The sequence below is a fragment of the Natator depressus genome, chromosome 2 (genome assembly GCF_965152275.1).
Source record: "Natator depressus isolate rNatDep1 chromosome 2, rNatDep2.hap1, whole genome shotgun sequence".
Taxonomy (NCBI): domain Eukaryota; kingdom Metazoa; phylum Chordata; order Testudines; family Cheloniidae; genus Natator; species Natator depressus.
In genome coordinates this window covers 15,117,095-15,130,654 of record NC_134235.1, presented here as the reverse complement: position 1 = coordinate 15,130,654, position 13,560 = coordinate 15,117,095, and positions in this window count along the sequence as shown.

Here is a 13,560-nt window from a genome sequence, read left to right as displayed (position 1 = left end):
CTTTAACACTTGACTTGTCAGACTCTGTTCCTTTCTATTTTCCTCAGTAGGATCTGACTTCCAGTTTTTAAAGCATGTCTTTTTGTGTCTAATCACCTTTTACTCTGTTTATTCATGTTGCCTTTTTTGGTCCTCTTACTGTGTATTTTTTAAAAATATTTTGAGTGTACATAAAGTTTGAGCCTCTTTTATGGTGTTTTTAAAAAGTTTCCATGAAGCTTGCAGGCATTTCACTCTTGTGACTCAACCTTTTTAATTTCTGTTGAACTAGTCTCCTTATTTTGTGCCGTTCCCCTTTTTGAAGTTAAATGCTACTGTGGTGGGTTTCTTTGGTATTTCCCCCATTCCAGAATGTTAAATTTAATTACATTATGGCTATTAGTGAGCACTTCAGCTTTATGCACCTCTTGGACCAGATCCTGTGCTCCACTTAGGACTAAATCAAGAATTCTCACCCCTTGTGGATTCCAGGACTAGCTGCTCCAAGACCCAATCATTAATGATGTCAAGAACATTTATTTCTGCATTCCATCCTGAGGTGACATGTTCCCAGTCAATATGGGGAGAGTTGAAATCCCCCATTTTTATATGGTTTTCTGTTTTTATAGCCTCCCGGATCTCCCTGAGCATTTCACAATCATTGCCATCATCCTGCTCAGGTGGTCTGTAGTATATTTCTACTACTATACTCTTATCAGTGAAGCATGGAATTTTTATCCATAGAGATTCTACAGAAAGATTTTTACGATACCTGACTATACTTTGCTTTTCTTTCACAGGTAGTGCCCCAACCGGGACAACCAACTGTCTCTCCTATATATCCCCCCCGCTCCACACACACACAAATGTTAGCTTAATGTACAAAATATAATTAAATGTATGTACTCAGGAAGGTACCAGTCATATAAGTAAAAGCTGATGGTATGTAAACAAAGTTTCTGCAGCAAAATGAACTAGTTATGTTAGTAGCAGAAACCACAGAGACTTTCTTCGTATAAGCGCTTGGCATGGAGTCCAGTTATGACAACAGCTCTTGTAACACTCAGAAATAAAACTCTTACTGCCAGTGCTTGTGGATTATCATAGGATTGTTTTGAAATTTTGTCTTGGAAGGAGGTGAGGAGAGTCATGCCAAAGTGTCTTGCAGACTTGCTAAAAAAGCCAGAAAGTGTCTCTTATCCTCCTCCTTTCAGAGCGTGGATATAGGTGTAGGCAGCTGCTCAAAAAGTCAAGCGCGAGTTAGAATTCTCTTAGTGCATGTTTAAAAATACATGCGGAGGGGGAAGTTCCCCTCTGGAGTAATTTGGCCTTAATGACAGCATATATAGATGTATTTTCCTGTGACCATAGCTTTGTAAAGGAAGGACCCTGTTTTTTACTGTAGCAGGGGGAAATTCTTCTGTAGAACACAAGAATAGGTTAAAAGAAGTAATCCCTTAAGCTACCTTTGCAAATTCTTTCTTTTACATGTATTAAATTATGGTGCATGGAATCTAGATAATTCTGCAAATAAGCCAGACTGGATGTTTTTCTAAAAGATCTGCTCTAGGAATTACTTTGGGAAAGTTGTATGGCTTGTGTTAAACAGGAGGTCAGACTAGAGGATAACAATGGCCCCTTCTGATCTTGGAATCTATGAACTAGAGCTAGTCAAAAAATGTTCAACAATTTTTTTCCCCATTGAAACTGAAGTGTTTCGTGGACATTTATGAGTTTCAACAGTGAGACAGCCACCCCTAGGAAATCCATTAGCCTGAGGGTTTGGTCACTCTCTCAATTTGTCCTATTGGAGCTGGTACAATTTGTGTAAATAATTACCTAGTGATTGGGGCAGAGAGAGTGAACCCAACTCTGTAATCCAGGGAGTAGGGAACTCATGTGGGATGTGGGAGATCCAGGTTCAAGTTCCTGCTCCAAATCAGGCAGAACAGGAACTTGAGTCTCCCATTTCTGGAAGCGTGAATGATGAGTGATAGTAGCATGAGTCTTTTGGCCAGCTACCAAGCAGAAAAAAGTAACTGTTGTGTGGTCCATCTTCTGTAGACCCAAGAGCATCATCTTGTTCGGAGCTTGACAATTTGGGAAATGGGGAAGTTAGAACTGACCTGGAACATAACGCTCTCAATGCCCGCTGGCCAGAAACCCCAACTTTCCAAACCACTGCTTTCTGGAGGCTTCATCTTTCTTTCTAATTTCAGAGATCGGAGTCTGTTTTGTGATCCCAGAATAATGATCTGGGTGTGGTATTGTACGTGTGTTGCTTATAGAGCAATTTCCTCTTTATCTCATTAATTATACTTTTGCCATAAGTAATGAGACTTTTTTAGTCACATTGCTAAGAATAGCAAAGAGTAAATAAGAAATCATAGACCATAAAGGTTTATTAGAGCAAACAAGTCAAAACAAACCAATGGGAAGGTCAAGTATGTACACTTAAATGGAGGTTTTATTTAATATCTGAAGTATGGTCCTGAAATAAAGCCATAGAGCTAGATGTTAGAGGGCTTATTCCTTCACCCGCTTACTTCCCTGGTCCTTCTCGCATGAACAGAGAACAACATTACCCAAAGTCCAAAGGTACAAACAATTTGATGTTTATTGGGGTAAACATCCTGCAAGCAATGATTCTAATTTCCTTCCTTGGTGTCCCCCTTCCCAGCTCTGATGCCACAGAGCTTTGCCTGTGTCCCTGTTCCCATTTCCCCCCTTTAGCGAAACATAATTCCAATTCCCCACCCCCATTCCCTGTTACCATTCCCCCCTTACTTCCTGATGGACTGCAGACTATATAGTAAAACTTGAGTTCTGCTTAGCTATACCTTAACCAATCATTTTACTGAAATTTAACTAACCAATCCTAACATATTGTAACCTAATTATCTAGCCAATTATATCCCACCACCTTAATTGGTTTACACCAACAAAATTAATTATACAGCAGACAGAAACAACCACAGAACCAGACAGAGATTATACAGACAAACTATCATTGTAGTCTCCACTTCCCTATTGAACAAAAAGAAATGAGGATTTCACATCCCAGCTATTGATAAGTGAGTTCTTGCCAGACAGGATGCTATCAAACTAAATTTCATTTTACATCTTCTAGGCTCTTCCCTTTATCTGGAGGTGATAGGAATAAAATCCTGTCCTGATAATGCCTATCACCCCTCTAGCACCTTATTTCAATGTGACTAGTTTGGAATGTAAGGATGTGACCATTCGCTTCCCAGTTTATGGCTGCCTCTGCTGTTTAGCCAAAGATCTTAGCCTGAGAACATGGCGTTAGTCTATTATAGTGAGAGAAGACCTATGAACAGGCAGACTATGATCTCTTTTGTATCTCTATAACTAGCTAAGTGATAAGAATACACCTAAATTCTTAAAGTAGAGACCTTTACAGACAGGCCTGAATATCTCTATCCTAACACTGAACACTCCTAAACTTTGAGATGGGAGAATGTATTTCAAAATCCAGATCAGGATCCAAACATCTCACATGTATCCTATGTCTGTAATGGGCTGAATGAAAAATCTAGATCAGGACAGTCCCAAACTATTAGCAATGTTACAGCAGTGCTTAGAGGCTCCAACCAAGATTGTGCTAGGCACTGTACATACATATGCACTGTCCTAAAAAGCTCACAATGTGAACAGACAATGGAAAAGAGTGAGAGAAAGGAAGTGTTATCGCCATCGTTTTTCAGATGGGGAATTAAAGCACAGAGTAATTTAAGTGATTTACTCAAAGTCCAGGACCAGATGGGATTTACCCAAGAGTTCTGAAAGAACTCAAATATGAAATTGCAGAACTACTAACTGTGGTATGTAACCTAATAAGTCAGTCTCTCTATACCAGACAACTAGAGGGTAGCTAACGTAATGCCTAGTTTTAAAAAAGGCTCTAGTGGAAATCCTGGCAAGTAAGCCTAACTTCAGTACGAGGCAAACTGGTTGAAACAATAGTAAATAACAGACACATAGATAAACATGATATGTTGGGGAAGAATCAACACTGCTTTTACAAAGGGAAATCAGGCCTCACCAATCTATTACAATTCTTTCACGGAGACAACAAGCATGTAAACAAGGTGATTCATTTGGTAAAGTGTAGTTGGACTTTCAGAAAGCCTTTGACAAGGTCCCTCACCAAAGGCTCTTAAGCAAAGTAAAGAGTTCTGAAATAAGAGGAAAGGTCCTCTCGTGGATCAGTTACTGGTTAAACGATAGGAAACAAAGGATAGGAATAAATGATCTGTTTTCACTGTGTTGAGTAGTAAATAGAAGGTCCCACAAGGATCTGTAAGGGAACCTGTGCTATTCAATGTATTCATAAATGTTCTGGAAAAACGGGTGAACAGTGAGGTGGGAAAATTTGCAGCTGATACAAAATTATTCAAGCTAGTTAAGTCCAAAGCTGACTGTGAAGAGTTACAAAGGGGATCTCACAAAACTGAGTGACTGGTTGACAAAATGGCAGATGAAATTCAATGTTGATAAGTGCAAAGTAATGTGTAATATGTGAAAAAATAATCCCAACCATGCATACATAATGATGGGATCTAAATTAACTGTTACCACTCAAGAAAGATCTTGAAGTCACTGTGGATAGTTCTCTGAAAACATCTGTTTCAATGTGCAACAGCAGTCAAAAAAGCTATCAGAATGTTACAAACAGTAGGAAAAGGATAGATAATACAACAGAAAACAGCTTCCATATGAGGAGAGATTAGAAAGACTGGGACTGTTCAACATAGAAAAGAGACAGCTAAGAGGGGATATGCTAGAGGTGTATAAAATCATGACACATGTGGAGAAAGGGAATAAGGAAGTGTTGTTTACTCCTTGACATAATTTCATAAGGTGACCCCTAGTTCTTGTGTTAATAGGAAGCAGGTTTAAACCAAACAAAAGGAAGTTCTTCTTCACACAACGTACAGTTAACCTGTGAAACTCATTGCCATGGGGTGTTACAAAGGCCAAAACTATGAATGGGTTCAAAAAAATTAGATACGTTCATGAAGGATAGGTCCACCAATGGCTATTAGACAAGATGGTCAGGAATGAAATCCCATACTCTGATATCCCTAAACCTTTGACTGCCAGATGTTGGGACTGTCCAATAGAGAATGGATGACCTGATAATTATCCTGTTCTGTTCTTTCCTTCTGAAGTATCTGGTGCTGTCTACTGTCAGCAGAAAGGATACTGGACTAGATGGAGCATTTGTCTGACCCAGTGTGGCCATACTTATGTTCTTATTATATTGAGGACTACAGGCATGGAGGGGGAAGGGAAGGGAAGTTTGCATGTTATATAGTATTGCTTAGCTAGTCAGGATTTAGGGGGAAATGGTTAATGGATGCATTAACAGCATTAAAGGAAAACAAACTTGAAACAGTACATAATCTTGCAAATACAGAGATGGGCAAATCAGTTCCTATAAAATAAATGGCCTAAATAAAAAACCATTTTTCTGGCTATGAAAATATTTGGTTTTTGCCCCTCACTTTCTCCCCCACCCCTGAGTTCTGCCTCCCTCCACAAAACATTTTTCTTTTTGCTGCTGCCTGTGAACTTTCTTGTTTTAGCTCGGACCAGAAAAGGAAGTGCCTGAAATACCATGGATGAGGTATTTCTGGTACAGCTGGAAGCAAGAAATGCCGTAGATTTATTCCAAGTGGCTTCCCTCATGAGATTTCCAGCCCAATTTTGCACTGTAAAGAGATTCAGAGGGTCTGAATAAGCACCTGAGCTGCCGGGTGCTCATCTGAACAGAGCTGAGTCTCCGAATCGTGGGAGGTTTGTGCATCACTAATAACGTCCTCTTACATCTCAGCCACAATGTGACGAGGGATGGAGCCTTCCCTAGGGATGAGTGCCGTGCCAGAAGAGCAAAAGCCCAGGTCTACTAATCAAGGCCAGGTCTCTTACATGACAACCTGCCAGCCGCTAAGCTAGCTTCTTTCTTTACGTTTAAGAAAGAAAAGCATCTGTACGCATAATTATTCCAGCAATGTTAGATTGAAAACAGTTACCCAGTTAGACTTCACAGTAAACAATTTAACTACAATTGTGACTGCTCCATATTGTTAACTGATATTTCAGACAGAGTAAAAACTATATTGCCCTGGGATATATTACTATTGCATGACTGACACACCCCAGACAACTGCACAGAAACTAGATGTGTATTTCAAACTCTGACAGAAGCAAACTCTAATCATGAAAGCAGCAATTAACCTATGGATTCTTAATAAACCTATAGTTCATTTGTATTGCAGTAGTGCATAAGGGCATCAATCAGAGCTACATTGTGCTAGGTACTGTACAAATACTTTAAAAGATGGTCCCTGCACCTGAAGAGCTTACAAGTATGAAATCATCCTTTTCTTTGCTATTGAATAGTACCTGATTATGAGTTTAAAAATAAACTATAAAGTATCAGCCTAGTGATGGCTATTAAAGATTTAGAGAAGAGTGTGGAGAGCATGTAGGATCTGGAAGGAGATAATGTTCATACAGCAGGTTAATAAAATTTGCAGGCAATAGTAAATCAGGAATAGATGACACAGCAACCAACACCGATTTGGTAAATTAGGTTTATAAAAGCACAAATAAAAATCATTGTAATATTCCACAACTGACAAGGCGAGACAGGAAATAGGCTATCCGGTACAAAAAAAGTAATTCTTGTGGTGTTTGTACTAACACATCCGTATTTCATTCTGCTAAACAAGTCTCTTCCTCCCCCCCCCCCACCCCTTTATCTATTTTGTTAGATTATTGTGTAAAGTTTATTATACAAACTAACTATAAAGTATCTGTATATCACATGTGGCAAACTCCCACTGACTGGCGCAGTGCAAGTGTAGAAGCTAGGGATTTTACCATGCTTAGTGGCATTGCATTGCTACTTTGGATTTTGGAAACCAGGTTAATGGAAGATCCCAAGTGTTAGGAGCAGGGAGATAAGAATGTTGGCCCTCCTTTCACTGTGAAATGCTGATTGCTGTGGTGTACAATGATGATCGCTTAGACCTGGGTGGTCACAGAATTTGATGTGATAAAGATGGAGAAAATGGCAAGGAAAGACAGCAAGGGTACTAGATGATTGCAACATGACCATGTTAATAATATTGCTCAACCTTTAATGTCAATGTTTCTTGACTTTTTAAAATGTTACCCATAATATAACCTATGTTATATTAATGCAGGTAACTCCTACCACATCCACCCCTACGTGCCACTGCTTTGATAATCAGGATTGTATGCAACTGTAGTCAATCTCACCCATACTTAAAGGTTACTGGGATTTTACATCACACAGACGAAGCACAGCAGCAATCCAGCATAGCTCACAGGACGTCTATTAGTTAACGTACACTTACTAAGCATTTAAATATTATAATTGAGCACAGGTCCAACCTTATCAATCAGAAATCATGCAGACAGCATGGAAAATTTATATCTAAGCCCTACAAATGTGTCCAAATGCTGCTCACTTTGCTCATGTAATAAGTCCCAATGCTTTACTCACCTGAGTAAAACAAGAAGAATTCAGCTTTAAAAGCAAGCAGATTCTCTGCCTTGAAGATCCTGCAGCCTACATACATTTCTCTATACAACTTCTATTTGGAAACTCTAGGAGAGAAGGGAAAACCAAAGTAAAACTACAGCCTATTAAAGTTAGTTATGCTCCATTTGATGAAGATAGGGAGGATTCTTTTCTGCATGTCGTTCAGGTAACTGAGTCTAGACAGGAGTGAAGGAGTTATTTGGACTGCTGGGTCACATTCTCCCTTAAGTTCTGTTTAGTAAGGGAGTTAACTTTGCTTTGTTCCAGATATAATGTCTGTTGCTTTGTAGGCAAACACAAAAGCACGCTCAGAGAGCCAACTAAGGTTGGCTCAAGGATGCAACCTTATTCTAGATACTACATTTTCTTTACAAAGAGGCATCTACGAGGTTATGAAACGCTGTGACTGTAATGAGCTGTCATGTCACAGCAAGTTAAGTATCGTTCAGGAATTGGGAGGCTCTCCTGGAGAGCTGGTAGCTGGAGCCCAACAGAGATTCCCTCTCTGGGGACATAACAAACGCTATGTGTTTATACTACAAACTGATATGTGAGGACATGAAACACTGTTGTACTGTATACAGGGTATCATGACCCATCAAAGCACACACCTTCTCCATGGGATCCTTTGCAGGGTAACTGCACTAATTAACTGGAAAATCTCTCTGCCTTGTGTGTGTAGACAGGAGCAACAGTTTCTATGGTGATGGATGCAATATGATAAGCAAACTGAGGTAAAGATAAGGTAAATAAGAGAGAAAGAAGACAGCAGACAGCTAATTCTACCTGCCCTGCAGTGTAAATGTTGTGGAGTAACTGGAAACAGACACCTTTCTGACAGCACAGTGGAATTCTAAGACTCTAAAATAGTAAATACTGAACTTTAGGATTTTTAAAGAGTCCTGCAATATATTATACTGCATGAAAATCCAACAGGCTGACTATTTGACAATGGTTAGACCACTGGTGTGCTGAGATCACTGCCCATCATGCTGACCAGCATTATGTCATTGTTTCTTTGTGTATCTGTGTTTGTCGCCAGCTGTTGTCTCTTCTCTTACATTGTAAGCTCTTTGGGGCAGGTCCTGTCTTTTTGTTCTGTTTGTGCATGGCCTTGGAGAATGGGGCCATGCTCCATGATGGGGGCTCCTCAGTGCTACCATAAAGCTAAATGAAACTAATAATAATAATAATACCTACTCGCTATTCTTGTTGACTCATTTTGGGACTCAACAATGAAGACTTCTAATGATAATCTAGATAAGAAAATTCATTAATGATCTAGAAAACAAAGCCAACAACATGGCAGTGAAATAATCAGAGGATGCTAAGTCCTAAGGAGCTGTAAGCACTGGTTAGAATAGAGAAATAAAACACAGCAATCGAAAGAGATTAGAAACATAGGAGGAAAATGAAATTCTTGAGGTGGTAAGAGAATGTTTTCTTTCCCACTGTTGCAGACAATTTCAACTTTTCATCAAAAAAATTTCAGCCAAAACCATAGTTTTTTGTGATGAGTGAATTCAGTTTAAACTAAATGGAAGGTTGAACAAAAATAGGTCTACAGCTAGTTTCCTTGATTTCAGAAGCGCAAACTTAAAAAAATTAAGGGAAGTGGACTCAGAACCCAAGGATGTGAAGATGGAGGAGGGTTGGAATTACTTTGTCAAAGTTGTAGAACTTATCTGAAATCTGCACCCCAAGCAAGGAGAAAAAACTCCTAGGGAAGGGTTGTAGACCAAACTGGAAAAGCAAGCATCTCAAACAAGTTATTAAGAGAAAGCGGAAAGTCTATACAGAATGGAAGAAGGGATGTATCAGCAAGGAAAGCTACCTTCTGGAGGTCAGAAAGTGTATTGGAAAAGTAAGAATGGCCAAAGGCCAAGCTGAGTTGGACCTTGCAAATGAATTTAAAATCAAGAGTAAAAGGCTCTTTAGCCATATCAATAAAAAGAAAAGAAGGGAAGAAGTGGGACTGTTAAGTACTAAGAACAGGGGTGGAGACTAAAGATAATAATGGGATAGCCTAACACCTAAATGAATACTTTGCCTCAGTTTTTAATAAAGGTAATGAGGGAGCTGGAGGCAGTGGCAGGGTGGCTAATGGAAAAAGAACACGGAAGTTGTAATTACCACATTGGAGGTGGAATCAAACTCAAACAGTTTAACTGAACCAAACTGGAGGGCCTGGATGGTCTCTAGCCAAGAATAGTAAGAAACTGGCATACGAAATTGGAAGCCCAATAACAAGAGCTTTTAATGAATCTGTAAACTCGGGGTCATACCCTATGACCGGCAAATAGCAAATATAGTACCTATTGGAAAGATAATGGAGCAAATAATTAAGCAATCAATTTGAAAGCACCTAGAAGATAATAAGGTGATAAGTAACAGTCAGCATGGATTTGTCAAGAACAAATAATGTCAAACGAACCTAATAGCTTTCTTTGACAGGGTAACAAGGCTTGTGGATAGGAGGGAAGTGGTAAGGCTTTAGTAAGGCTTTTGATACTGTCTTGCATGACCTTCTCAAAAACAAATTAAGGAAATACAACCTAGATGGAGCTACTATAAGCTGGGTGCATAACTGGTTCGAAAACCATTCCCAGAGAATAGTTATCAGTGGTTAACAGTCAAGCTGGAAGGGCATATCGAGTGGGGTCCTGCAGGAATCAGTTCTGGGTCTGGTTCTGGTCAATATCTTCATCAATGATTTACATAATGGAATAGAGAGTACACTTCTAAATTTTGCGGACGATACCAAGCTGGGAGGGGTTGCAAGTACTTTGGAGGATAGGATTAAAATTCAAAATGATCTAGATAAACTGGAGAAACACTCTGAAGTAAATAGGATTAAATTCAATAAGAAGAAATGCAAAGTACTCCACTTAGGAAGGAACAATCAGTTGCACACATACAAAATAGGAAACGATTGCCTGGGAAGGAGTACTACAGAAAAGAATCTGGAGGTTGTAGTGGATCACAAGCTAAATATGGGTCAACAGTGTAACACTATTGCAAAAAAAAGCAAACATCCTTCTGGGATATATTAGCAGGAGTGTTGTAAGCGGGACACGAGAAGTAATTCTTCTGCTGTACTGAGCGTTGATTAGGCCTCAGCTGGAGTACTGTGTCCAGTTCTGGGCACATTTCGGTTCTGGGCACATTTCAAGGAAGTTGTGGACAAATTGGAGAGAGTCTACAGAAGAGCAACACAAATGATTAAACATCTAGAAAACATGATCAATGAGGGAAGACTGAAAACATTGGATTAGTCTAGTCTGGAGAATAGAAGACTGAGAGGGGACATAACAGTTTTCAAGTACATAAAGGCTGTCACAAGAAGTAGGGTGAAAATTGTTCTCCTTAATCTCTGAGGATAGGACAAGAAGCAATGGGCTTAAATTGCAGCAAGGGCAGTTTAAGTTGGACATTAGGAAAAACTTCCTGTCACGATGGTTAAACACTGGAATACATTGGCCAGGGAGGTTGTGGAATCTCTATAATTGGAGATTTTTAAGAGCAGGTTGGACAAACGCCTGTCAGGGATGGTCTAGATTATACTTAGCCCCGCCATGAGTGCAAAGGACTGGACTAGATGACCTCTTGAGATCCCTTCCAGTCCTATGATTCAAGAAAGGGAATAAATAGTGAACCAGGAAACTACAAGCCCATTAGATTGACTTCAATTGTATACAAGGTCTTAGAACAAATTTTGAAAGAAAGAGTCATTAAACACAAAGAGGTAAATGGTAATTGGGATAAAATGTCACATGGTTTTACAAAAGGTAGATCATGCCACACCAACCTGATCTTTCTTTGAGAAGATAACTGATTTTCTAGACAAAGGAAATGCAGTAGATCTAATCTACCTGGAGTTCAGTAAAGCATTTGATACAGTTCCACATGGGAAATTATTAGTTATATTGGAGATAATGGGGATTAATATGAGAATTGAACGGTGGGTAAAGATCTGGTTAAAAGGACTCTGGTTAAAAGAGAGACTACAAAGGGCCATGCTGAAAGATGAACTGTCAGGCTTGGAGAGAGGGTCCTCAAGGATCAGTCTTGGGACCAATGTTATTTAACATTTTCATTAATGACCTTGGCACAAAAAGTGGGAGTTTGCTAATAAACTTTGAGATGACCTAAAATTGGGAGGTATTGCCTGTACAGAGGAGGACTAGAATATCATACAAAAAGATCTTGGCAACCTTGAAAACTTGCACTTTGCACTGTTCTTTCATTCCATTTCTTTTACGCAAGTTCATGTACTTATGGACTAACAGCAAGAATATTTGCTATAAGCTGGAGACTTATCAGTTGGAAGCTACAGAGGAGAAAGACCTGGGTATACTGTTCAATCTCAGGATGACTATGAGCCTCCAATGTGATGCAGCTACGCAAAAGGCTAATGCAGTCCTAGGATACTGGTATTTCCAGAGAGACAGGGAAGTGTTATTACCATTGTTCAAGGCACTCATGAGACCTCATCTGGAATACTGTGTGCAGTTCTGGTCTCCCATGTTTAAGAAAGATGAATTCAAACTGGAATGGGTGCAGAAGAAAGCTACTAGGATGATCTGAAGAACGGAAAACTTACCTTACAAGAGGAGATTTAAGGAGTTTGGCTTCTTTGGCCTAACAAAAGTAAGGTTGAGGGGAGATATGATTGCTCTCTATAAATACATCAGAGGGATAAATACCAGGGAGGAAGAGGAGTTATTTAAGTTAAGGGCCAGTGTTGGCACAAGAACAAATGGATATAAACTGGCCATGAATAGCCTTAAAATTAGACAAAGGATTCTAACCATCCGAGGCGTGGAGTTCTGGAACAGCCTTTCAAGGGTAGTTGTGGGACAAAAAACCTAACTTCTTTCAAGACTTAGTTTGAAAAGTTTATGAAGGGGATGCTATGGTGAGATTGCCTACAATGGCATTGGGCCATCCAGAACTGCTATTAGCAAATATCTCCAATGGCTGGAGACGGGACACTAGAAAGGGAGGGCTCTGAGTTACTACAGAGAATTCTTTCCCAGGTGTCTGGTGAGTCTCACCCACATGCTCAGGGTCTAAGTGAGCACCATATTTGGGGTCAGGAAGGAATTTCCCCTAAATCAGATTAGCAGGGACCCTAGGGTGATTTTTTTTTGGTTTTTCTCTGCACCATGGGGCATGAGTCATGTGCTGGTTTGAACTAGAGTAAATGGTGGACTATCTGTAAGTTCAAGCGTTTAAAACAAGGTTTGAGGACTTCACTAACTCAGCCAGAGGCTATGGGCCTGCTACAGGAGTGGGTGGTTCTGTGGTCTGCAGCATGCAAGAGGTCAGACTAGATCAGGAATTGGCAACCGTTGGCACACAGTCCATCAGGGAAATCTGCTGGCGGGCCAGGACAGTTTGTTTACCTGCAGCATCTGCAGGTTCAGCAGATTGCAGCTCCCGCTGGCTGTGGTTCGCTGTTCCAGGCCAATGGGTGCTGGAGGAAGCGGCGGCCAGCACATCCCTCGGCCCACGCCGCTTCCTGCCGCACCCATTGACCTGGAACGGTGAACCGCAACCAGTGGGAGCTGCGATTAACCACAGTGTCTGCAGGTTCGGCCAAACAAACCGTCCTGGCCTGCCAGCGGATTTCCCTGACGGGCCATGTGCCAAAGGTTGCTGATCCCTGGACTACGTGATCATGATGGTTCTTTCAGGCCTTACAGTCTGAGTTTGAGACCAAATGGGAGAAAGGAAGTGGTGTTATGTCCATCTTAGAGATGGGGAACTGAGGCACAGAAAGATTGTGGTTTACCCAAAGTCAAACTTGGGAGTTGAACCTAGCGCTCCTGGGTCCCAGCCCAATGTGTTCACCACAAGACTTTCCCTCTGTGCTACTATGTGTATTTGCAGTGCTTAGCACAGTGGGGCTCTGATTTCACTTGGCCTCTCTAGGTGTTGTACTAATGATAAATACTATTGAAGTTAAGGGAAGTTTT